Source organism: Passer domesticus, unplaced genomic scaffold, assembly GCF_036417665.1.
Source record: "Passer domesticus isolate bPasDom1 unplaced genomic scaffold, bPasDom1.hap1 HAP1_SCAFFOLD_93, whole genome shotgun sequence".
Classification (NCBI taxonomy): domain Eukaryota; kingdom Metazoa; phylum Chordata; class Aves; order Passeriformes; family Passeridae; genus Passer; species Passer domesticus.
The window spans coordinates 42,614-67,745 of NW_026990188.1; the positions used below are offsets into that span (position 1 = coordinate 42,614).

Sequence of the window (25,132 nt, forward strand, 5' to 3'; positions counted from 1 at the left end):
ATCTGGGCTGCCTTCATGGAGATGCTGCCAAATTTTAGAGATCTTTTGTAGCACCCCAGCGTATCCCCAAAAAGGAGCTCCCATTGGGCTCGCCCTCTCGGCACTGTACACATCCCCATCTTCCCAACTCGGCACGGCGGGCACGGGCAGAGAGGACAGCAGTGCTCCTGAGGCGCCAGCGTGACACAGACAGCTGCCAGAGGAGATGCTGACCCTCTCCTGAGGCCAGGCCGTGCGATGCAGAAGCCGGCCCAGACGAGGGGCTGCTGCCCCAGGCAGCTCCGTGCTGCAGTGCTGGGCAGCAGCAGGACTCTCCCAGCTAAGGAAGGCTCCAGCCTCTGCAGTCCCACCAGCCCTCAGGGACAGGGCAGCTACCACAAGAAGGCTGGCAAAGCCCAAGCAGGAGCACTGACAAGCAGTGGGAAGAAGCCACAGGCAGCCTGAGCCCCGTACAAGCTGTTGCCCCCATTCAGGACACAACAGGATGGGCTTTGAGATCAGACACAGCGAGGTGCAGATAAATGCCCTTCTTGTCCCAACAGGTGATGGCAGACCCAGAATCCACTGGGCTCTGCTCTCAGCCCCACCAGGTCTTATCTGAGAGCACAGCACTGGCAGCTGTTGTGGGCAAGGAGCAGGTTAAATGCCTTGTGCTGCAGAATCACAAAGGACTTGATGTGTTTTCCTAGAGACTGATGTGAGGTGGGCTTCTGCCCATGGCTAGTCACTCAAGCAGTCACAGCCTTCTGCTGATGCAGGAACAATCCCTGCTTCTGCCTTCAGCCCAGAGGGAAGCCCAGTCTAAGCTGCCCTCAGAGGCAGCAGGAACAGCCAGGCGCTCTCTCGCTGCCTCAGAGCACTGCCAGCACTTCCCATGGGCAGTCCTAAATGTCCTTGTGACACCAAACTGAGGAGGACCCTTTGGTACAGCTATGCTGACACGTGCACACAATACACTGTTGCTCAGACAAGAAAGACAGCAGACGTACTCCATTGCTGCAGGGAGTCATCCTCGATTGGCTGTTGCTGAGCGGCAGCTGGGTCAGCACAGGAGGTGAACCAAGTGCCCCAGCTCCACTTCTCCGGCTGGAGAGCAAAGGCTCCTTGGGATGGTGCTGCTGCTGCTGCTGTTGCAGCAGCTGCTTCAGTGAGAAGGTCACTGCAGATCTGAGACAAGAAATGAGTTTGTGTCAGGAAAGTGGCTGGCAGAGATTGCCCTGAGATCCCATTTCAAATGCAAGCCCTTAGGAAAGCTGCTGTCAGCCACATGCAGAGCTCTTCAACTGGATTGGTTTGGCTGTCTGCTTGTGAAACCAAATGGTCAAAACCAAAGGCTGGTTTAACTCGAGTTCATGGCCAGTTTCATGTTCTGAAGGATGGCTGCAGCAATGACCGCTCTACATCCTCCCAAGGACTCCTTTCCCCCTCTTAGGCTGCAGGCACATTGCAGCTCCTCGTTCTAATGTTTTTACCACCTGCTCTTGATTTGTCTTTTCCTGCACCATCCTCGGGATGTGCTTATCCTGCAGCATCTCTGGTTGGTTTGGTTCCTGGGCCTCACTCCAGTCTTGGGTCTCTTGGTCTGCTGTCATTTGCTGGAACTCTTCAAAGGCTTCCAGGTAGGATGTCAACACATGCACCTCAAGACAAACAGAACAAAGCAGTCAGAGACTACAGCTTGTCCCTGTCAGCCAGGAGTCATCCACTGTGAGGAAAGGGAAAGAACAGGAAAGGAGCAGATTCACAAGGGATACAGATAGCCTGTGGCTTGTATTCCAAATCTATCTGAGTGACCATGTACACCTGCAAAAACCCCAAGAAACAAGGGGACCTGGAAGAAGTCACCAGGACTTTTTTTGGATGACTTCTGAGCAAGATGTAAAAAGGACTAATCCCACTGTCCAAGTCAACAGCTGAGATTCAGCAGACCAGGAAGTGTCCTTCAGAGCAGCTGTGATAGAGGCCTCAGCAGGGTGGCATTTAAGAGGCATCACCCCACCCCTCCCCTGCTGGGCAGAGGAAAGGCAAGAATGGCAGGAAGCACCAGTTTGGTGACTGCAGAGGCTATTGCTATTTCACACACTTTCGCATCTAGAGCCATTTTCTCCTGAAGGATGGGTTTAAATTTCTTTATGATGATTTCAAGAATTTCTTCTGGCCTCTTCTTCCTTGCCTTGTTCCTAGCCTCAGTTTCCTGCAGCTCTGCCGGCATCTGTTTGTAAATGTTCTGTAGAGAACAAGAGAGAGGATGTCCCATGAGTGGAGTGGCTGCCACTATTTCTGGTTTTGTTGATCATTCCTGTGCTGATGGAGATTCATCTCCTCTTGAATTCTTCTCATCTCATCTTTGTTCCTCCTCTTCACTGCCATGATGGCACTCTGAGCTTCGGGCAGCTCTGCTTGTGGTCTGCCTTGATGTTCTGTACATACAAATGCACAGCAAGTGACTGGGAGCTGCCATCAGGCTCAGCTTTTTCCTCTTGCAGCCTCAAAAGCACATCTATTCAGCCACTTCTTTCTGCTTCCCTACCCACCTCTGCTTCCACTGCAAACCTCGTGTCCCAGTGCTGATTTCTCCAGATTCCAAGGCTCTGTGCTTTCAGTGCCTGTGGGACTCCTGGCCTCCTCAGGCCCAAGAGCTCTGTTTTATGCCCCTCTTCCTGCCCTTCCCTCTGTCACCTGGCCAGTCAGGCTTACCTGGCCATTCTGCTGTGGCTCTTCCACCTGCTGCCTGAGCTGCTCTTCCTGCTCTCAGGCTGGGAACAGCTCTCCCTGAGCCTGGCATGGCATCTCTGATAAAGCAATCTGCTCCTGCTTTTTCTCTACAAGGACCTGCAGAGAAAGCAAGAGAAGATGGCTTTCGACTTGCCACATGATATTTGTTGGCCAAGACTCAAAGGCTGATGGGCTGACACATTCCCAAAGCTCTGTGCTGCTGCTGTCCTGGGTCATTCCCTGCCCGAGGGGAGGCACAGATTCCAAAGTGAGCCTGGCACTACAATCAGGGGCCATCTGGCACTGAAGCTCCAACAGCCTGTCAGGCAGCTGACAGGGAAGGTGTGGCATTCCTCAAGGCTCTGGTGAGGGCCTCCCTCTGCTCCTGCCATGTCCTCTTTGTCTTTCAGTAGTGACTGACACCCAGCCCTGTCCCACAGCTCCATCCTGGCTCTGCAGGTGGCTTCCTGGCTGAGCTCAGCCCTTGTGAGAGACACTTCTGCAGTTCACGTTCTCCTCAGGCCTGCACCAGCATTCCTGCCTTTCTGACATCTACACTCTTGTTAGAAATCCTGTCATTCAGGAGATAAGGATGCCTGCAAAGATCCTCTGATGGATGTCACAGAGCCTCTATGGTCACCTCAGTTATATGGAAGAGGACCAAGGTGTTTCTTCTCCCTCTTTTGTCAGCTGAGAATTCTTACCAGCAGTAACAGAGACTCTCATAAGGCCCCAATAACGAATGCACTTACACACCCCTGGGGATGCCAGTGAAGGAAACTGTGTGTCATGTAATGCATGTATGAGCAGAGTCACCAAACACCACTGAACCATGGAATTGTTCCACCTCTCTAGGACAGGCAGAAATTTAAAGAATTAAGTGGGGACTTCAGGGCAGAAAAGACCAGAGGAGAAAAACAGCTCTGAGGGGAAAAAAAACACCGTATTCGGAGGGGGAAACATCTCTGCCTGCTCAGAATTGGTCAAGAGAACATGTCTCTAACCCTCTCCTGAAAGGGATGCTTTAGGTGAGCTTTGCACCTCCAAATCCTTTGTGCCAGAGCTGGGAAAATTCACTTATGTAAATGTTACATAGATAGACAGATAGACAGACAGAAACATAGACATATAGATCTCACTGATATAATCTCTCTTTACTGTCCTCTCTGTTGCTGCACACATCAACACTTGGTAGCCAGTGCCCTGCCCAGCAGAGATCCTGAGATTGCTGTTGTGTTGCTTCAATAAACCACACTCTTGGGAAATCTGGAGTGTGTAAGTCCTTATGGAAAGTGATCTGACCCAGAGCATTGCACTAGGAGCTGCATTCCCTGTGCATCTGTGCTGGAGCAAGTTCTTCTCTTGAACACGACCACACTAACAATTCTAATGTGGCTGTAATAAGACATAAAGCCCAGCCACTCCCAGCTCCTCTGATTTCTGAGGACCAACTGGAATGCAAAGGCATTGATGTCATGCTAAATTCCCAAAAACAACACACACTGATTCACTAGGCTGAAAAAAGGAACAGGCACTGATAAGCTCAAACTGGTCTGTAATGCCATACTGTCTACCCTGGAACCACAACAGCTTCTTCTGCAACAAGGTGCCTGCACCGAAGGATGACGTGAAAGCAAAAACATTTCATTCTCCAAAAGTGACACCGAGGAAATCAGAATTCTAGCAGACACAGTCCCAGTACAATAAAAGAGCAAGAAATAATGAGGAAAAGTGCCTTAGATGGGAGAAAAAGAAAATGGGACAAGACTCGTACTACAAGCAATAAAAGAAATAAAAAGAAATTAAAATAAAAAAAAGCAAAAAGTCACACCTGAAAGTGACTAAAATATTTGGAAGCATTGAGGAAAAGCTGAAGGTTCCTCACGAGACTCCCCTTGTCCAGGCTAAAGCTCCCTCAGCACCTCCTCCCTGAGCTTATGCTCCACACCCTTGCCCACCTCCCGTCTCCTTCTGTGCACACGCTCCAGCCCCTCAAGGACTTGCTGCTTCACAGGGGCCCACAACTGCACACAGCACTCACTGCAGCTGCGGCCGCAGCGCTGCCCAGCACAGCCCGACGCTCACTGCCCTGCTCCTGCTGCCCCTCTGCTGCTCACACAGCCCACCATGCCCTTGGCGCCTGCCCACACGCTGCTTCACATGCAGCTGCTCTTTACCACCAGCAGCCCTGCCTCCTTTTGGCCCACACAGCTCCCTAGACACAAAGTTGCCCATCTGACTTCAAATATTGCATCCTCCATTTCAACATCTCCTTCCTCTTCTCTACAACGCAAGACAGCACTCAAGGACTTGCAGCTTCACCCCCACTCCAGGCTCCAGTGCACTTGCCAAAGCTGCAGACTTTGGAAGGAAGCCACAGAAACTCCCCGCTTCTGCCTTTTGCCTCACAAGAAGCCTTCGCAACTACGCGCTGCCTTTCCTTGGCCACACGGCACAAGAATGGCCCCCCACAGCTTCACGCACAGCACACTCATCTCCTTGGACCTTATCAAAAGCCAACAGAGAGCTGGGCCAAAAGAGGCTGTACAAATGAAGAACTGTTCAAGAAAACTGCAGAACACTTCCACAAGCCAAACACACCTTTCCACGAGGGAAAATCAAAGGAACAAAGCCCTGGGACTGCCAGCACCACCAGCTGTGCCCTTGGCCAATGCACTGCAGAAGCCCAGACATAGAGCTGCACTCAGCCAGGCAGCCAAAAGCTCACTCAGAGCCCCCAGCTCTTCGGTGCCTCAACATGACAGGCCAAAGGCCAATTTCCAGCTGGCACTGCCTGCACGAAATGACTACGTCCTGCAGGACTCCAGCACTCCACCTCCTCGGCCAGCAACAGCAAGTGCTGGCTGCTCAGAAACTTGCACCTCTGCCTTGCCCTAAAGACAGCGCCACCCACAACTGGCACTTACTCTCTTGCAAGGAGCAGCCTGGGCTGTCAAAACAGAGGGCTGCTTCTGCTTCTCTCGCTCCCTTTGCTTCTCTTTGCCTTCTTGTCCGGGAGCAGAGGGAGCCACAGGAGAGACGGCTATTCCTTTCATCACCTGTGGCAAGAGAGAAACATGAGGGACACGCCGTTACCTAGCATTTCTAAACTCATTTCTCCTGGCACCTACAACCACGTCTTGTAAGGAGAACTCATCAGCTCTGTTAGCAATGGCATTCCAAGTCACTCCAACCAGATTAAAATGGGCCAATTCAACACAACACTATATGGCTAGGAATTCTACATTCCTCCTTGCCTGCTATCAGCAAGCAACCTTGTCTCTGCAAAAGGCAGCTTTTATTTCTTGCAAGCTCTGCAATGGACAAGTAGCAAAGAGCCGGCAAGGCCTTTGCTCTTGCTGCTGCAGACAGAGAAAACTACAACTGGATCACAATCCCATCTTGTGCTGGAAAAGGGCAGGAAATGTTGTGCAGAAGCCCCCTTGCTGGCTGCAGAAAGAGAAAACAAACAGGGCTTCTCCTCCTAGCATACTAAAAAACGCACAAGCCACAGGGTGCAAGCGGCAGCTACTCCAGCCTCCGAAGCACTGGCATGCACTGAGGACATGTTTGAACGGGCAACAGCCCTTGTGCTGAGCGCTGTCACGTGGCCATCTGTGGAAGTCTGCCTGAAGGTCCCTCAGCAGACTCCCCTTGTCCAGGCTGAAGCCCCCTCAGCACCTCCTCCCTGGCCTTATGCTCCACACCCTTGCCCACCTCCCATCTCCTTCTGTGCACACGCTCCAGCCCCTCAAGGACTTGCTGCTTCACAGGGGCCCACAACTGCACACAGCACTCACTGCAGCTGCGGCTGCAGCGCTGCCCAGCACAGGCTGGCGCTCACTGCCCTGCTCCTGCTGCCCCTCTGCTGCTCACACAGCCCACCATGCCCTTGGCCTTCTTGGCCGCCTGCCCACACGCTGCCTCACGTGCAGCTGCTCTTCACCACCAGCAGCCCTGCCTCCTTTTGGCCCATGCAGCTCGCCAGACACACTCTTGCCCATCTGACTTCAAATACTGCATCCTCCATTTCAACATCTCCTTCCTCTTCTCTACAACGCAAGACAGCTCTCAAGGACTTGCAGCTTCACCCCCACTCCAGGCTCCAGTGCACTTGCCAAAGCTGCAGACTTCACCGCAAAAGGGATCCACAGAAACTCACCCCTTCTGCCTTTTGCCTCACAAGAAGCCTTCGCAACTACGCGCTGCCTTTCCTTGGCCACACAGCACAAGAATGGCCCCCCACAGCTTCACGCACAGCACACTCATCTCCTTGCAGCTTAGCAAAAGCCAACAGAGAGCTGGGCCAAAAGAGGCTGTATAAGTGAAGAACTGCTCAAGAAAACTGCAGAACACTTCCACAAGCCAAACACACCTTTCCATGAGGTAAAAACAAACAAACAAAGCCCTGGGACTGCCAGCACTACCAGCTGTACTCTGGGCACTGCAGAAGCCCAGACATAGAGCTGCACTCAGCCAGGCAGCCAAAAGCCCACCCAGAGCCCCCAGCTCTTCGGTGCCTCAACATGACAGGCCAAAGGCCAATTTCCAGCTGGCACTGCCTGCAGGAAATGACTACGTCCTGCAGGACTCCAGCACTCCGCCTCCTCGGCCAGCAACAGCAAGTGCTGGCTGCTCAGAAACTTGCACCTCTGCCTTGCCCTAAAGACAGCGCCACCCACAACTGGCACTTACTCTCTTGGGATGATCAGGCTGGGCTGTAACCACGGTTGGAGTGTTGTGGTCATCTTGGTCCCTTTGCTACTTTTTGGCTTCTTCTCCAGGAGCAGAGGGAGCCAGGGGAGAGATGGCTTTTGTTTTTGTCTCCTGTGGCAAGAGAGAAGCATGAGGGACAGGCCATTACCCTGCATTCCTAAACTCATTTCTTCTGGCATTTACAACCACATCTTGTAAGAAGAACTCATCAACTGTGTTAGCAGTGGGATTCTCAGTCACTCCAACCCCATTAAAGTCGTCCAATTCAACAGAACACTATATAGCTACACATTTGATTTGCCTCCTTGGCTGCTATCAGCAAGCAACATTGTCTCTGCAAAACGGAGCGTTTATTTCTTGCGATGTGTCTGCAGTGGCTGTCCCTCCTTTACTCACTTGCTTTTTCAGAGCCCAAGGGAGCCAGTTAAGTTTCTCTCTGAAGATTTTCATTTCTTCCTCCAGCCTCTTCTCCCTTGCCTTGTCCCTCTCCTCAGATTCCTGCAGCTCTGCCTGCACATCTTCCTTGATGGTCTGTAAACAAGAATAAACACGCTGTTTAATGAGTGGAGTGGCTGCCACTCTTCCACTTACCTGGTTTTGTTGATCGCTCCTGTGCTGATGGAGATGAATCTCCTCTCGAATTCTTCTCATGTCTTCCTTCTTCCTCCCCTTCACTGCTATGATGGAACTCTGAGCTTCAGGCAGCTCTGCTTGGGGCTCTGACTTGATGTTCTGTACACACAAATGCACAGCAAGTGACTGAGAGCTGCCATCAGGCTCAGCTTTTTCCTCTTGCAGCCTCAAAAGCACATCTATTCAGCCACTTCTTTCTGCTTCCCTACCCACCTCTGCTTCCACTGCAACCCTCCTGTCCCAGTGCTGATCTCTGCAGATTCCAAGGCTCTGTGCTTTCAGTGCCTGTGGGACTCCTGGCCTTCTCAGGCCCAAGAGCTCTGTTTTATGTTCCTCTTCCTGCCCTTCCCTCTGTCACCTGGCCAGTCAGGCTTACCTGGCCATTCTGCTGTGGCTCTTCCACCTGCTGCCTGAGCTGCTCTTCCTGCTCTCAGGCTGGAAACAGCTCTCCCTGAGCCTGGCATGGCATCTCTGATAAAGCAATCTGCTCCTGCTTATTTTCTACAAGGACCTGCAGAGAAAGCAAGAGAAGATGGCTTTCGACTTTCCATATGATATTTGTGAGCCAAGACTCAAAGGCTGATGGGCTGACACATTCCCAAAGCTCTGTGCTGCTGCTGTCCTGGGTCATTCCCTGCCCGTGGGGAGGCACAGATTCCAAAGTGAGCCTGGCACTACAATCAGGGGCCATCTGGCACTGAAGCTCCAACAGCCTGTCAGGCAGCTGACAGGGAAGGTGTGGCATTCCTCAAGGCTCTGGTGAGGGCCTCCCTCTGCTCCTGCCATGTCCTCTTTGTCTTTCAGTAGTGACTGACACCCAGCCCTGTCCCACAGCTCCATCCTGGCTCTGCAGGTGGCTTCCTGGCTGAGCTCACCCCTTGGGAGAGACACTTCTGCAGTTCACATTCTCCTCAGGCCTGCACCAGCATTCCTGCCTTTCTGACATCCACACTCTTGTTAGAAATCCTGTCATTCAGGAGATAAGGATGCCTGCAAAGATCCTCTGATGGAAGTCACAGAGCCTCTATGGCCACCTCAGTTATATGGAAGAGGACCAAGGTGTTTCTTCTCTCTCTTTTGTCAGCTGAGAATTCTGACCAGCAGTAACAGAGACTCTCATAAGGCCCCATTAACAAATGCACTTACACACCCCTGGGGATGCCAGTGAAGGAAACTGTGTGTCATGTAATGCATGTATGAGCAGAGTCACCAAACACCACTGAACCATGGAATTGTTCCACCTCTCTAGGACAGGCAGAAATTTAAAGAATTAAGTGGGGACTTCAGGGCAGAAAAGACCAGAGGAGAAAAACAGCTCTGAGGGGAAAAAAAACACCGTATTCGGAGGGGGAAACATCTCTGCCTGCTCAGAATTGGTCAAGAGAACATGTCTCTAACCCTCTCCTGAAAGGGATGCTTTAGGTGAGCTTTGCACCTCCAACATCCTTGGACCAGAGATGGGAAGATTCAGTTATTAAATGTTAACGAGAGAGAGAGAGAGAGAGAGAGAGAGAGAGAGAGAGATCGCACTACTATAATCTGTTATTACTGTCCTCTCTGTTGTTACACACATCAACACTTGGTAGCCAGTGCCCCCAGTCAGCAACAATCCTGATATTGCTGTTCTATTGCTTCAAGAAACCACATTCCTGGGGAAATGGATTGTGTAGGTCCTTATGGAAATTGGTCTGACCCAGAGATTGCACTGGGAACTGCACTGTGTGCATCTGTGCTGGAGCAAGTTCTTCTCTTGGTGTCTACCACAATGACACTGCTAAATTGGCTGTAATCAGAAGTAAAGCACAGCCCCTCCCTGCTCCTCTGATCTCTGAGGACCAGTTGGAATGAAAGGCCATTGATATCCTGCTCAATTCCCAAACAAAACATACTCTGATTCCCTGGGCTGCAAAAAGGAACAGACATTGATAACCTGAAAGTGATCTCTAATGCCATACTGGCCGGCCTGGAACAACAACAGATCCATCAGCAGCAAGCTCTTTGTACGGAATGATGTCATCTCATGAAAAACTACTTAATTCCCCAGAAGTGACACATTGGAAATTAAAATTCTAACCAACCCATACAAGTACTGTAAAAGGGCAGAAAATAATGAGGAAAAGTAGCATGGTAGAGAAAAAAAGAAAATGAACAAGCCTCATCCTCCAAGAAAAGAAAAATTAACAATTTTTAAAAAGGGAAAAAAAGTAAATTCCAAAAGTGGCTAAAATATTTTGATTGAGTGAGAAAAATCTGAAGGTCCCTCAGCAGACTCCCTTTGTGCAGACTAAAGCTCCCTCAGCACCTCCTCCCTGGCCTTATGCTCCACACCCTTGCCCACCTCCCGTCTCCTTCTGTGCACACGCTCCAGCCCCTCAAGGACTTGCTGCTTCACAGGGCCCACAACTGCACACAGCACTCACTGCAGCTGCGGCCGCAGCGCTGCCCAGCACAGGCCGGCGCTCACTGCCCTGCTCGTGCTGCCCCTCTGCTGCTGACACAGCCCACCATGACCTTGGCCTTCTTGGCCGCCTGCCCACAGGCTGGCTCTTGCTCAGCTGCTCTGGACCGGCAGCAGCCCTGCCTCCTTTTGGCCCACACAGCTCCCTAGACACAAAGTTGCCCATCTGACTGCAAATACAGCATCCTCCATTTCTAGATGTCCTTCCTGTGCTGAGCAACACAAATCAGCACTCAAGGACTTGCACCTTCACCCCCACTCCAGGCTCCAGTGCACTTGCCAAAGCTGCAGACTTCACCGCAAAAGGGATCCACAGAAACTCTTCTGCCTTCAGAAACGCTTCTGCCTTTTGCCTCAGCAGAAGGCTTCACAACTACGCGCTTCCTTTCCTTGGCCACACGGCACAAGAATGGCCCCCCACAGCTTCATGGGCAGCACACTCATCTCCTTGCAGCTTATCAAAAGGCAAAATGCAGCTGGACCAAAATAGTCTGTATAAGTGAAGAACTGCTCAAGAAAACTGCAGAACACTTCCACAAGCCAAACACACCTTTCCATGAGGTAAAAACAAACAAACAAAGCCCTGGGACCAGTGGCTCGACCACGTGTGCCCTTGGCCAATGCACTGCAGAAGCCCAGACATAGAGCTGCACTCAGCCAGGCAGCCAAAAGCTCACCCAGAGCCCCCAGCTCTTCGGTGCCTCAACATGACAGGCCAAAGGCCAATTTCCAGCTGGCACTGCCTGCAGCAAATGGCTACATCCTGCAGGACTCCAGCACTCCGCCTCCTCGGCCAGCAACAGCAAGTGCTGGCTGCTCAGGAACTTGCACCTCTGCCTTGCCCTAAAGACAGCGCCACCCACAACTGGCACTTACTCTCTTGGGATGATCAGGCTGGGCTGTGACCACGGTTGGAGTCTCGTGGTCATCTTGCTCCCTTTGCTCCTTTTTGGCTTCTTCTCCAGGAGCAGAGGGAGCCACGGGAGAGATGGCTGTTGCATTTGTCTCCTGTGGCAAGAGAGAAGCATGAGGGACAGCCAGTTACCTACCATTTCTAACCTCATTTCTCCTGGCACCTACAACCACGTCTTGTAAGGAGAACTCGTCAACTGTGTTAGCAATGGCATTCTCAGTCACTCCAACCCCATTAAAATGGGCCAATTCAACACTATATGGCTATGAATTGGATATTCCTTCTTGTCTGCTATCAGCAAGCAACATTGTATTTGTAAAACAGGACTTTTATTTCTTGCAAGCTTGGAAATGGATGAGTAGCAAAGAGCCAACAACGTTGTTGCTATTGCTGCTGCAGACAGAGAAAACCAGAACTGGTCAGAATCCCATCCAGTGCTGGAAAAGGGCAGGAAATGTTGTGCAGGAGCCCCCTTGCTGGCTGGAGAAAGAGAAAAAGAACAGAGCTTCTCCTCATGGCATACCAAAAACACTTACAAGCCCAAGGATGGAAATGTCAGCCACTCCAGTGTCTAAAGCACTTGGATGCACTGAGGGTAGGTTTGGCAGGGCAACAGCCCTTGTGCTGAGCACTGTCATATGGGTATCTATGGGAATTCTTCAGTTCTCTTTCTTCAGATTTCTGAGATTGAAATTAGGAAATATCCACTTTTTTTTTGTTTGTTTCTTTTGTTTTTTGTTGAAGTCATGGGAATTATTTTTATTTTCTTTGGGCTTTTCTCTCTGGATTTTCTTTTGGCCATCCTTTCTGGCCCTCTATACTCTTCTGTGACTAGCCAAGGTGACAGCTCGCTCCCGAATTTTGAAATAGGAGGAACTTGAAATCTCCCTTTCTCACTCACCTCAGGATCAGCCCCGCTGAATACATGTTTTATGTGACCTGTAGTGGGCAGGGAAAATGAATCAGATGCTGTGAGAAAAGTTCCTGGCCTGGTGAATCCCACACAAGAGTTCATCTCAAACAGAGATTATTTTCCCTTTCACAACATCCCTCCAGGAAACACATTTCATTCACACAGCCACCAAGAGATCAGGACAATGTTCTTGCTTGTTCCTACACTTCAACCTCTTTAGTCAGGAAAAGAATACAAACATGATCAAGAAAATACAAATTCTTCATTAACACTCAATACTCCTGTTCTAGTAAACACTTAAAATAGCTTCTAAAATCCTCTCCTTCAGGTGCTTTTAAAAAAAAAAATCAGTTGCATGCACTAATTCTCATTAACTTGCTGTAAACAGTTGCCCAGTAAAGCTTCCCCAAAATTTCTCTGAGCTGTGGCTGTTCTATTGTGAAACAGCACAGGAGCAGCTGCAGGGGTCAGGAGGAGACACTCACTGGTTTGGAGTTTGCACTTCATTGCAAAGGGAATCACTCTTTTAGCACTAGGTAAAGGGTCAAGTTAGACAATCAAATTCTTTCATGACCAAATTTGGAAAGAAAGAAGCTTTCCCTGAATTCTGGGAACAACTGCAACTGGGAACAACAGAATTTTTAGAAGGCCTTCTGAGAAGTTCTCCCAGTCTACAGTTTCAAAGCTGTCTTGCTTGTCCCAGCAAATTGAGGAAATGACAGACCCTGTTGCCACAGACTCTCCCAGGGAGGGAAGGGAATCCCTGCAGGTTCCCTGGCAATGCTGCCCCTGTGGCTACAGACACCCCCTTTTTAGCTGAACAAATTGACAGGAGCTTTATTAAACCAGTGGCATCCTAATGCTCTTTCTGTTTCTCAATCAACTCAGTCACTAAGAAGGAGCAGGAAGACATACAAAAGCCAGGTTAGGTTACACCCTAATCTAAGTAGAGGGGAAATCTCTACTTACGTGCCAGGTGAGTCAGAAAATAGCCGGAATAAGTAACGCCATAAACAGTAACCACTGCAGCAGCAAGCTGCTGAATCATTGTAGCACTGCCGTGCAAGTTTGCACACTGTGCTCCAGCACTAGAACAAACAAGGCTCCTGTCAGTGTGCAGCTGCCCACTGACAAATGCCTCAAGGCGCAGGGTGCTCCTGCTCTGAGCAAGCCCTAGGGCTGCTCTGACACTGAGGCCTTCCGTGCACCAAGGCAACCTTCTCATGTCACCACTGTGACGTGGCAACCATGCCCTGACATCACAAAGCAAACGCTCCATGCTGGTCTGTGACTTTATGCAAAGCAATAACCAACCTTCCCCACAGCAAACACAAAATAGCCTGGGAAGTTCTCCTCTGCCACAAAGCAGCACAAATTGCCCTCTTGGGCCAAACCCTGTTGTTCAAGGGATCCAAGAGCAACTCCAAGATTCCCCTAAGCAACTACAGCCTGTAGCCCAAGTGAGCACTCAGATGGCACCCAAGCAAAGGAAACCACATCAAGAAAATGGCCCACAGCATTGCACATGTGAGAAACGACTCTCACTTTGAACATTTTAAAGGTTTATTAAACCTTAACAGAGGACTGAACAAGGAAAAATGTTCAGCACTGACAGTCTCTGTGACTTGCAGCCACATCCTCATCTACAAAAGATATACTCTCTCTGCCTTTGACAGCCTTAGCCCCTCCAAAAGTTTGGTCAGTCAACTCTTTCTCTGCTATCCATTGCTGGAGATTACTTTCTTACATCTTGATTGGAGGTCAGACGTTTTAGACCCCACCTCCTGGTCACAAGCCAGCCCTCCCCAAATGCCTTGAATACCAAGGTTATTACAAGGGGAGGGGAAAGAGGACAATGGGAGGATATATTACGATAACATCACTTTACATTTTTACATCGACATCATATCTACCTCTTAATTGTGAGAGCCAACCATTACATTACTCATCTGTAACACACAGAGCCAGGAGAGAAGCCACTGTTGGCATAACAGCTGAAATAATTGCTAACAAATCTCCCCATATATTTGCACGTTTATCGGACATGCCCAGGGCTCCTGTGCATGTACATCTCTGCCTTTAGTCCCCTTTGGAAGCAGTCACACTGGCAGCATCTGCCCAGCAGCAGCAGCTGCTCCAAGCTGGGAACGTGACTGGAGGTGCTGATTTCCAGAGGCTTCTGTGTGCCAGGGGAAGGCAAGGCAGGAGCGGGTTGAACGGCGCTGGCGCTGCTGCTGCTCTGTGCCAGGGAGCCCCGGCTGGGCAGGGCACGGTGCCCTCTGCGCTGCGGGCTCTTCCTCCTGCCACAGCTGGGCACACCTGGGAACAAGGCAGGACAACTTGTGGGGAACCAAGGGCTCTGTGGGGCTCCTCTGCTCTGCACACACCCAGGACACCTGCAGCAAAGAGCTCTGGAGCCTAAAAAGAGAAACCAGAGGGAAAGAGCTGGAAAAGGTTTCATTTGGACCTTTCTTACCTGCTAACAGAAGTTGCCCAAATGAAAGGTTACCAAGCAGGGCCTGATCCCTGATGCCAGCTCAGGGTTAGAAAGAAAGCAATACTTTGTTTCAGTGCTGGGTGTGTAGGGAATCACTTCCCTAACACATGCACACCCAGCAATCTGACTTACTAGTTTGTATCCATGGAACTAAGAAATAGTCAATACTTTGCTGAAACTCACAGGCTAAACATTACTCCAAATTATTTGACATATTTAAACCTCTTCTCAGAATTTATTGACATCAGAGTAGGAGTGTCCTGTAGGTCCCTGGTGGTCATTGCCACAGGTTCAGGAGGAGACCCATGCACAAAATAACTAAAAGACAACTGGGCTTGCAAAGCAAATTTATTCCATTAGTTGCAGTAGCAAATAATACATACCAACCCCTGGATTCCCAAACATCCGCTGAGCAGGAGAAGGAGCTGGAGCATGGTGCTCAGTGGCAGGGGCAGGTAGGCAGTGCACTTCCAGGACATCCCCTGGATCAAAGCGGTGTGCATCTCATCCTTCTCACCCCTCCACCCCAGAACCAGGCCTTCTATCTCCTGCTCAGGAGTGGGATTTTCCCAGTTACAGCATCAGCTCACACACGGCCGGCGTGTGAGATGAGGCCACCATGGCTCACCATACTCCATGACTCCCTGCCAACAAGGGCTCCATGATGCATTGTTCCCCTTTCAAGGCTGAACTGCCCACCCACTGACCAATACATTCTTTCTCTTTGAAGGGTCAAGTTCCGCCCTTTAAACAACACACTTTTCTTCATTGTCTTGTCAACCTGCTCAAACATGGATCAAATATGGCAGGGCCTCGGATCTCGGGTTTCCTGCTGTCAGGATGATCCAAGTGTCCCTTTTTCCCAGCCCGATGGTTGAAGGAAGAGTCGCAATTCTTTGGCTCTGATTCACAAGATTGTTTATTATCTAGTATCTAAAATATTTTCTCTCAGACTCACAGAGGTCTGATCTGCAGGTCTGTCAAGGGCATGCTGCCCTGCCCTGAGGCAGTGCTATCTCTTGATACTAAAATCTACATGCCCTTTATTTACAGTTATTTTCCAATACCTATCACCTATGTTAGACTGTCTACTTCTACTCTAAACCAATCCAAAAGTGCCAGCATCACCCAGAACATGGATGTTAGGAAGGAGAAAGAAGAAGGACAGGGAACACCCAAATTCCTCCATCTTGGGACTCCAAACCCCTGTTCTAAAAATCCCAAAATTCTACTTTTCACCCTGTGACAATGTCCTGGTTTAGGGCAAGTTTGGGAGATAACCCCCAAAGGGGCTTCTCTACAAAAGCAGATTCAATTGCCCCTCCCCCCTCCAACCGGTTCAGGAGAAAATATCTCCTTGGAGAAAAGTGGAAAGAAACCTGTTATTAAACAATAGAAACCAAACAATATTAAACAATAAAACTTCTCACTGCTCCAAAGAAAGCAAACTCAGAACAGTCCCCTCCCCAGGTTGCAGCTCGGCTCACTCAGTGTCTGATCAGTCTCTCTGGTGCTGGAAACGCCGCGGCCCAGGCCTGGCCAGGGGCCACAGGTGGAGCTGCCGGTGCTCTTCTGGGTGTTCAGTCCAGAGCAGGCTTGAACAGGTCCAAGAAAAAAAGGAAAAAATCACAGTCCAGGGAACTTCTTTGCCTCAGCTAGCTAAAACTAACTAAAAGCAAGAAAAAAGGGAAAAAAGGAGCTCTGTCTGGCTGTCTGTCCATCCGCAGACAACACAGTCCAGGAGCAGGAATGAGGAGGAGTGAGAGCAGTCTGAAAACAAACTGCGCGCTTCTTCCCTCCCCTCCTCACTGTCTGGAAGAAAGTCTTAAAGGTGTAAAACTTATTATTCAGTATAAGCAGAACGAGACGATTGGGGATAAAAGCATCATATAGTCAACCCAGGACATTCCACCCCTTATCCCCATATCGTCACCTTACTACTAAAACTAATATATATATTCTAACTCTACAAACACATACATTATACATATAATATACAGCTATACACAGACAATGGTGGCAACATTCAGCAAACAGTGATATTTATACATGGTTCTCACCCAACAATCAGATCTCCCTGAGGTACACATCGTGTTCTTCCATCTTTTTGCATTATCCACCATGTGCAACCTGGTCCCTGAGCAAAAACAACCCCGCGAATGGGTTTGTCTGTACTCGAGGCAGGATTGATCCAAACTGTCTTCCCTAACAAACCCCTGACATGTACCACTGGGACTTTGTCTCCATCTACTCTGTGCAAAGGCTCTGATTGGGCAGGGCCTACTCGGTTAGTAGAGCCTCGGGTATTAACTAACCAGATGGCCTTTGCCAGATGCTGCTCCCAATTTTTGAAAGATCCCCCACCTAAGGCTTTTAAGGTGGTTTTTAGCAGCCCATTGTACCTTTCTACTTTTCCCGCAGCTGGTGCATGGTAGGGGATATGGTACACCCACTCAATGCCATGTTCTCTGGCCCAGGTGCTGATAAGTCTGTTCTTGAAATGAGTCCCGTTGTCTGACTCAATCCTCTCCGGGGTACCATGTCTCCACAGGACTTGCTTTTCAAGGCCCAGGATGGTGTTACGGGCAGTAGCATGAGGCACAGGGTAGGTCTCCAACCACCCTGTGGTGGCTTCTACCATTGTGAGCACGTAGCGCTTGCCTTGGCGTGTCTGGGGCAGTGTGATGTAGTCAATCTGCCAGGCCTCCCCATACTTGTACTTGGACCACCGCCCACCATACCATAGGGGCTTCACCCTCTTGGCCTGTTTGATGGCAGCACACGTCTCACAGTCGTGGATAACCTGAGAAATACTGTCCATGGTTAAATCCACCCCTCGGTCTCGTGCCCACTTATAGGTGGCATCTCTACCCTGATGACCTGAGGCATCATGGGCCCATTGAGCTAGGAATAACTCTCCCTTGTGCTCCCAATCTAGGTCTATCTTGGACACCCCTATCTTTGCAGCCTGGTCTACCTGCTCATTGTTTTGGTGCTCCTCATTGGCTCTACTCTTGGGCACATGGGCATCTACATGGCGGACCTTCACAGGTAGCCTTCCTACCCTGGTAGCGATGTCTTTCCACTCTTCAACAGCCCAAATTGGTTTTCCTCTACGCTGCCAATTAGCCTCTTTCCACCTGTCCAGCCATCCCCACAGAGCATTGGCTACCATCCATGAATCAGTATAGAGGTAGAGCTTTGGCCACCTCTCTCTTTCAGCAATGTCCAAGGCCAGTTGAACAGCTTTGAGTTCAGCAAGTTGGCTTGATCCACCTTCTCCTTCAGTGGCCTCTGCAACCTGTCGTGTGGGGCTCCATACAGCTGCTTTCCACTTCCGATTCATTCCTACCATGCGACAGGAACCATCAGTAAAAAGAGCATAGCATGTTTCTTCCGCTGGCAGTTGGTTATATGGAGGAGCTTCTTCAGCACGTGTCACTTCTTGTTCCTCTTCATCAGTGAGGCTGAAGTTTTCACCTTCTGGCCAGTTTGTAATTATTTCCAGAATCCCAGGGCGATTCAGCTTTCCAATACGGGCACGCTGTGTTATGAGAGCAATCCACTTACTCCATGTAGCACTGGTGGCATGGTGGGTAGAGGGAATCTTTGCTTTGAACATCCACCCCAGTACTGGTAGTCGGGGTGCCAGGAGGAGTTGTGCTTCGGTGCCTATTACCTCTGAGGCAGCTTGGACTCCTTCATAAGCTGCTAAAATTTCCTTCTCTGTTGGAGTATAGTTGGCTTCAGACCCTCTGTAGCTTCGACTCCAAAATCCCAGTGGTCGGCCTCGAGTCTCCCCAGGCACCTTCTGCCACAGGCTCCAGGACAAACCATGGTTCCCGGCTGCAGAATAGAGCACATTCTTCACATCTGGTCCTGTCCTGACTGGGCCAAGGGCTACCGCATGAGCGATCTCCTGCTTAATCTGGACGAAGGCTTGTTGCTGTTCAGGGCCCCAGTGGAAAGTGTTCTTCTTACGGGTGACTAGATAGAGAGGGCTCACGATCTGGCTGTACTCAGGAATATGCATTCTCCAAAAACCTATGGCACCCAGGAAAGCTTGTGTTTCCTTCTTGTTGGAAGGTGGAGACATTGCTGTTATCTTGTTGATGACATCAGTGGGAATCTGACGCCGTCCGTCTTGCCACTTCACTCCCAGAAACTGGATCTCTTGAGCAGGTCCCTTGACTTTGCTCTTCTTGATGGCAAAGCCGGCTTTCAGGAGAATCTGGATAATTTTCTCTCCTTTCTCAAACACTTCTGCTGCTGTCTTCCCCCATACAATGATGTCATCAATATATTGTAGATGTTCTGGAGCTTCACCCTTTTCTAGTGTACTCTGGATCAGTCCATGGCAGATGGTAGGACTGTGCTTCCACCCCTGGGGCAGCCGGTTCCAAGTGTACTGCACACCTCTCCAGGTGAAGGCAAACTGAGGCCTGCATTCTGCTGCCAGCGGAATGGAGAAAAATGCATTGGCAGTATCGATAGTGGCATACCACTTCGCTGCCTTGGACTCAAGCTCATACTGGAGCTCTAATATGTCTGGCACAGCAGCGCTCAGTGGTGCAGTCACTTCATTCAATGCACGGTAGTCCACCGTCAGTCTCCATTCTCCTTCAGACTTACGCACAGGCCAGATGGGGCTGTTGAAGGGTGAGTGGGTCTTGCTGACCACCCCTTGGCTCTCTAGCTCTCGGATCATCTTATGGATGGGAATCACAGCATCTCGAGTGGTTCTATACTGTCGACGATGCACTGTGGAAGTGGCAATTGGTACCTGTTGCTCTTCTCCCTTCAGAAGCCCTACTGTAGATGGATTCTCAGACAGTCCAGGCAAGGTATTCAATTGCTGGATGCCCTCTGTCACTACAGCTGCTATCCCAAATGCCCACCTCCGTCCTTTGGGTCTTTGAAATACCCACTTCGCAGATAATCTATGCCCAGGATACATGGGGCCTCTGGGCCAGTCACAATAGGATGTTTCTTCCACTCATTCCCAGTCAAGCTCACATCAGCTTCCACCAAAGTGAAGTCTTGTGATCCCCCTGTCACACCAGTGATAGAAACGGATTCTGTCCCCACGTGTCTTGATGGAATTATGGTACACTGTGCACCAGTGTCGACCAAAGCTTTATACTCTTGTGGTTCCAATGTGCCAGGCCAACGAATCCACACCGTCCAGAAAACACGATTTTCCCTAGCCTCTACCTGGCTAGAGGCAGGGCCCCTCTAAGCCTGGTTATCCTTCTTTCCTTGGGCATATGTCTTAGAGGTTCCTTCAAGGGGATTAGACATGTCATCATCATCATCATACCTGGCAGTTCGGCTATGGGCAACTGGAGCTGCTTTCCTTGTGGTGGAACTTCCTCTCTGAGCCCTGTCTTCCTTCAATTCACGCACCCTTCGGGCCAGAGCAGCGGTGGATTTTCCATCCCATAGCCTCATGTTTTCTCCACAATCACGCAGGAAGAACCACAGCTCAGCTCGTGGGGTGTACCTTCTCTCTCCATCTGGGGAACGTCTGCGTTGGGTACCAGAACCTCTGATCTGTACTGCCGAGATTTGGAGAAGGTTTTCTTTAATCTCCTCTCTGAGCTTCTTATGATTCTCCTCTATCTTATCTTCTAATCTCTGCAGACGTGTTTCCACCACTGCGATTCTGGCATGTGTTGGGCCATGTACAGCATCTGCATAAGCTCGGAGCTTCCTTGCCATGTCAAGCACGGTCTCATCCGTGTCATCCCGCTTCATAATAGCTAGAGCAGATGCATATTCATGTGGCCCAAGTCGTACCAGTTTTCACCACATCACAGATGTGCATGGTACCAAGTCTGGGTTCCTAGTTGTTATGTCATCTGAGAATATAATCTCCGCCACTGCCATTTCCCTCAAGCGTTGTTCTATGGTTTTCCACTGTGTTTGCTGCATGTAGAGATCATCGGCACACAGGTATCTTTGTGCTACACTGTCCAAGACCCGTGCCCAGAGGCTGTGAGGGTTAGCCCCCCTCATCATGCCTTGGTCGATGACAGGATCATGTGACAGGGATCCCAAATGCCTCGCTTCAGTGCCGTCCAGAATTGTAGCCTCGCCTGCAGCATCCCAAAGACGGACTAACCAGCTAATTATGGATTCATCAGATCGTCGGGTGTAATCCTTCCTTAGGCCACGCAGGTCCTTCAGGGAGAAGGACTCAATATTGGCTTCTGATCTTGTGCCAGTTGCCTTGACTCCTGATTTTATGTCAGGAAATGTTGAGGGTCCTTCTCCTGCATCATCATCATCATCATCCACTGGTCGATCGGTCTTGTCTGTGCACTTCCCACTTCCAGTGCTAGTAGCAACAGCCATTGGTTGAGGCTTATTGTCTGGTTTAACTGCTGGCTTAGGCTCACTATGTGGTTTAGCTGCTGGCTTTGAGCCTGGGGTGTTGGCTGCAACCTGAGCGACTGGGATAGCTGATGATGTATCTCCCTGCCCCCCTTCCTCTGTCTGCTGCCCTACAGTATCTAGCAGTGTGCGATAAGCATATGCTAGGGCCCAGCTCACTGCAATGATCCTTTTCTCCTTAGGGTCATCATGATATTTCTCTTTCAGATATTTCCCCACCTCAGCTGGGTTCTGAATTTGTTCATGGGGAAAGTCCCAGACTATAGGGTCAGAGAATTCTTTCAGGATTTGGCCCATATTTTTCCATTTTCCACCCCACTCAGGATTCTCCACACGTGGGTCTACTTCTAGGTCAGGGGTCTCATCAGCTCTTCTAGACATCTCGGCCCTCATTCTAGAGAAGCTGCAGACCATATAGAGGAAGCTTACGAGATTAAATACCAGAAAGATGGTCTCTTTAACATTCAGGGGAAACTGAACATTCTCCAAAAGTGACATAACAGATTCAAAGGAGAAGAAGGAAAGGAAAGGCTGGAAAGCCTCATTCCCTGCTCCTCCTCTAACTAGCTGGGTGTAATTACTAATAAATTCCCAAAACATACTGCTAGAACTGGGATGCAGGGTAGGACGAAGAAATCATAAACCATACATATCGTAAACAGACGCCAGTATCTTTGTAAACGCCTTATAAATCATTATCACCAAGGCCAGCACAATAGCTAATCCAATCCGTGCCCCTTTACCGCAAAAGCTACGTGATAGGGACAATAATCCTAGTGACCAGAAAGGTATTGAAACCTCAAAAAGGTCTAGAGACCAGAGCCACATAAAAGCCTCCCCAAGAGACATTACAAATTCAAATAACATGGCTACTGGGTACTTTAACCTACTGCACAGCAAGCACAACCAATCTGCAATCAATAAAGGGTTTTTTTCCACTTTCTCAAGCCACGCGTTGGGCGCCACTAGCTGTATTTGTCCTGGTTTAGGGCAAGTTTGGGAGATAACCCCCAAAGGGGCTTCTCTACAAAAGCAGATTCAATTGCCCCTCCCCCCTCTAACCTGTTCGGGAGAAAATATCTCCTTGGAGAAAAAGTGGAAAGAAACCTGTTATTAAACAATAGAACCCAAACAATATTAAACAATAAAACTTCTCACTGCTCCAAAGAAAGCAAACTCAGAACAGTCCCCTCCCTGGGTTGCAGCTCGGCTCACTCAGTCTTTGACCAGTCTCTGGTGTTGGAAACGCCGCGGCCCAGGCCCGGCCAGGGGGGCCACAGGTTGAGCTGCCGGTGCTCTTCTGGGTGTTCAGTCCAGAGCAGGCTTGAACAGGTCCAAGAAAAAAAGGAAAAAATCACAGTCCAGGGAACTTCTTTGCCTCAGCTAGCTAAAACTAACTAAAAGCAAGAAAAAAGGGAAAAAAGGCGCTCTGTCCGGCTGTCTGTCCATCCGCAGACAACACAGTCCAGGAGCAGGAATGTGGAGGAGTGAGAGCAGTCTGAAAACAAACTGCGCGCTTCTTCCCTCCCCTCCTCACTGTCTGGAAGAGAGTCTTAAAGGTGTAAAACTTATTATTCAGTATAAGCAGAACGAGACGATTGGGGATAAAAGCATCATATAGTCAACCCAGGACAGACAACTACTATTATGCTACTTCAACTCCTGTGACTTGGGATTCTTCATACAAAGTTGTTAATTTGCTCCATGGCTTAAGATCAAAATCCCAAGTGTCTTTGGCTTCCTGACAGGATCTCCGAGCCCCCTGCCAGGGCTCGAGCCATCCAGGGCACCCAGAGGGATGTCCTGGGTTCTGACACTCCAACACGACTCCTGCTCCTGACATAGTCATTTAGGAAATATTTCAATCTTCAAATTTGCCTCTGCTAGTCAAGAGACTCCTAAAACACTTTCTTCCCTTTCAATGCATTCCAGCTGCCTTCTTAGCAGGACCACTGTCTTTATTCTCAAGGCTAAGAGAGCCACTTGCACACATGAATCACTGCAATGGGGGAATACAGGGTTCAGCACTGCCCGTTAAAGCTAAAGGAATTCACAAGACTAAGCCCTATTTGTTACACTTCATGCCGCTCCTTCCTTTTCTGGGAATCAAACACAAGCATTTAATCAATACACCATACAAGTGCTCTTCCTGAGTGAAGTCACATTGCTGTGTCAATAAAGCAGCTGGGACTCAGTTTCTTCATGCAGGGAAAGCCAATTCTTTATTCATATTACACATTTTTATGCGGTTTTCACAGCCCTCATGTTCAGTTCCAACTGGCTGGTAGTTTCCTTGCCACACCATTCATTGCTTAGAAGGTGTTTTTGTGTGTACATGCTAAGAGTTTCTCTGTTACTCAGGTGTTTATATTTTTCCTCTGTGGACTCTCATGGGTCAGATTTCTTATTTATTACAGGTGCAAACTGTTTTCTAACTACAACACCTTGCTGTGTTAACTGCACTCATTCTTATGATTTTTCACATGGGAAGTTAGCTAGCTGCACATAGAAGACATAACAGGCCAGCTGGTAATTGAGCAGAGCAAGGCCTGATTTTATAAGGCCTTTCTTTTCTAATACCCCTACCTGTGTGCAACACATGGTAACTTTCTTTCAGAAATTAAGGAAGAAAACACAGATTGCCTGCTGAAATTATTCAGCTCTCTTCCAAATCAGTTCACTACTCAAGTACAATCCTCAGGCACATCCCCAATTCCCTCTCTCCCAGCAGCTCAGAGCGGCACTGCACAGCACTTGCTGTGCGCCAGAGAGCACAAAGCAGGCTGGCCTGGTGGCCCTGAATATTTCTGCAGAACACTCTGCATTTCACACCTTTGCTGTGGCTCAGGGCAGAACTGCAGGCCTGCAGGCGTTTCCTGGCAGAGCTGTGGGAGGCACTGGCTCCTGCAGATGGGAGCTGCCAAGCTGTCAGTGCCTCAGGCTGGCCTGGCTTGCCCTGGCACAAGTGCCGTGCCTGAAGGACGCTGCCCTGTGCTCCAGCCTGCCCAGCAGCCCGGCTCCCTGCGCCGCTGCCCAGAGTGCTGCACACACTGCTGCCCTTTGCCAGGAGTCACAGGGCAGCCGGCAGAAGAGTAGGAATCCTCAGCCAGGCCACCGGCCCTGGGCTGCCCCTGGCCTTTCTCTGCTCCTGGGCAGACTCCAGACGGCCAATGCCTCCAGTCTGGGCTGTGCCCAGCACGGCTACGCTTCCCCTCGGGAGCAGCCAGCTGCCACCTGGGCTCTGAGAGCGGAGGATTCGCCCGCTGCCAGGAAGAGGCACCCAGGGCCCGGCTGCTGCCTCCTGCAGCTCCAAGGGCCTCCTTCCAGCCTGTCTCTGCCCAGGCTCAGGCTGCTCCGGGTTCTGCCAGGCCTCTGCTGGGGCTGCACCCCGGCCAAGGCCAGGCCCGCTCTCACCTCACAGGCGCTGCCAGCTCTGCACCAGAGGAGACCTTTCAGAGCCCCTGCTCTGATCCTTCTGCTTTCTCACTTGAGCAAGGCTCTCCTTCTGCCAAAGAGATTGCACTTGGGGATACAAATCCAAGTGGCAGGAACTCGAATGCTCCTGAATCACAGCAGAGAGCCTGTATCCGCATAGAGTATTTGGCCTGTCCCATTCCTCCTTTGTTTTTTCATGCAAACGCCATTGCCCTTTCTACCTCAAATAGAGGTACTACAGCTGACTAAAACCAGACAAGTGGGTCATATTCCAAAAGCAGCATGGTCTGGAGAGGATAAATGAAGATGAGCATACCCCAATTTGACACCACGCTAAAGACACTGTAGGGTGACTTCCAGTTTTAAGAAAAATTTACAACGAAATCATGAGCTTATTCACAGAGTGAGAATGAAGGAAATTAGAAGGAGAGTTGTGGTTTGAAAAATTTTATTAAT

The 25,132-nt window shown here is 49.9% G+C and overlaps 2 long non-coding RNA genes across 2 annotated transcripts; both read right to left on the minus strand.

Moving 5' to 3' along the window:
- Window positions 1-655: 655 nt before the first annotated feature.
- Window positions 656-8,160, minus strand: LOC135293241 (uncharacterized). Its single transcript, XR_010355341.1, has 6 exons — window positions 7,828-8,160; window positions 7,411-7,542; window positions 2,698-2,832; window positions 2,084-2,227; window positions 1,476-1,640; window positions 656-1,167 (listed from the first exon to the last, which is right to left on the minus strand). It is a non-coding gene; the product is annotated as an uncharacterized LOC135293241 (long non-coding RNA).
- A 3,236-nt stretch (window positions 8,161-11,396) lies between these two features.
- LOC135293242 (uncharacterized) lies at window positions 11,397-13,835 on the minus strand. The gene is made up of 3 exons (XR_010355342.1): window positions 13,318-13,835; window positions 12,337-12,374; window positions 11,397-11,530 (listed from the first exon to the last, which is right to left on the minus strand). It is a non-coding gene; the product is annotated as an uncharacterized LOC135293242 (long non-coding RNA).
- Window positions 13,836-25,132: the final 11,297 nt, after the last annotated feature.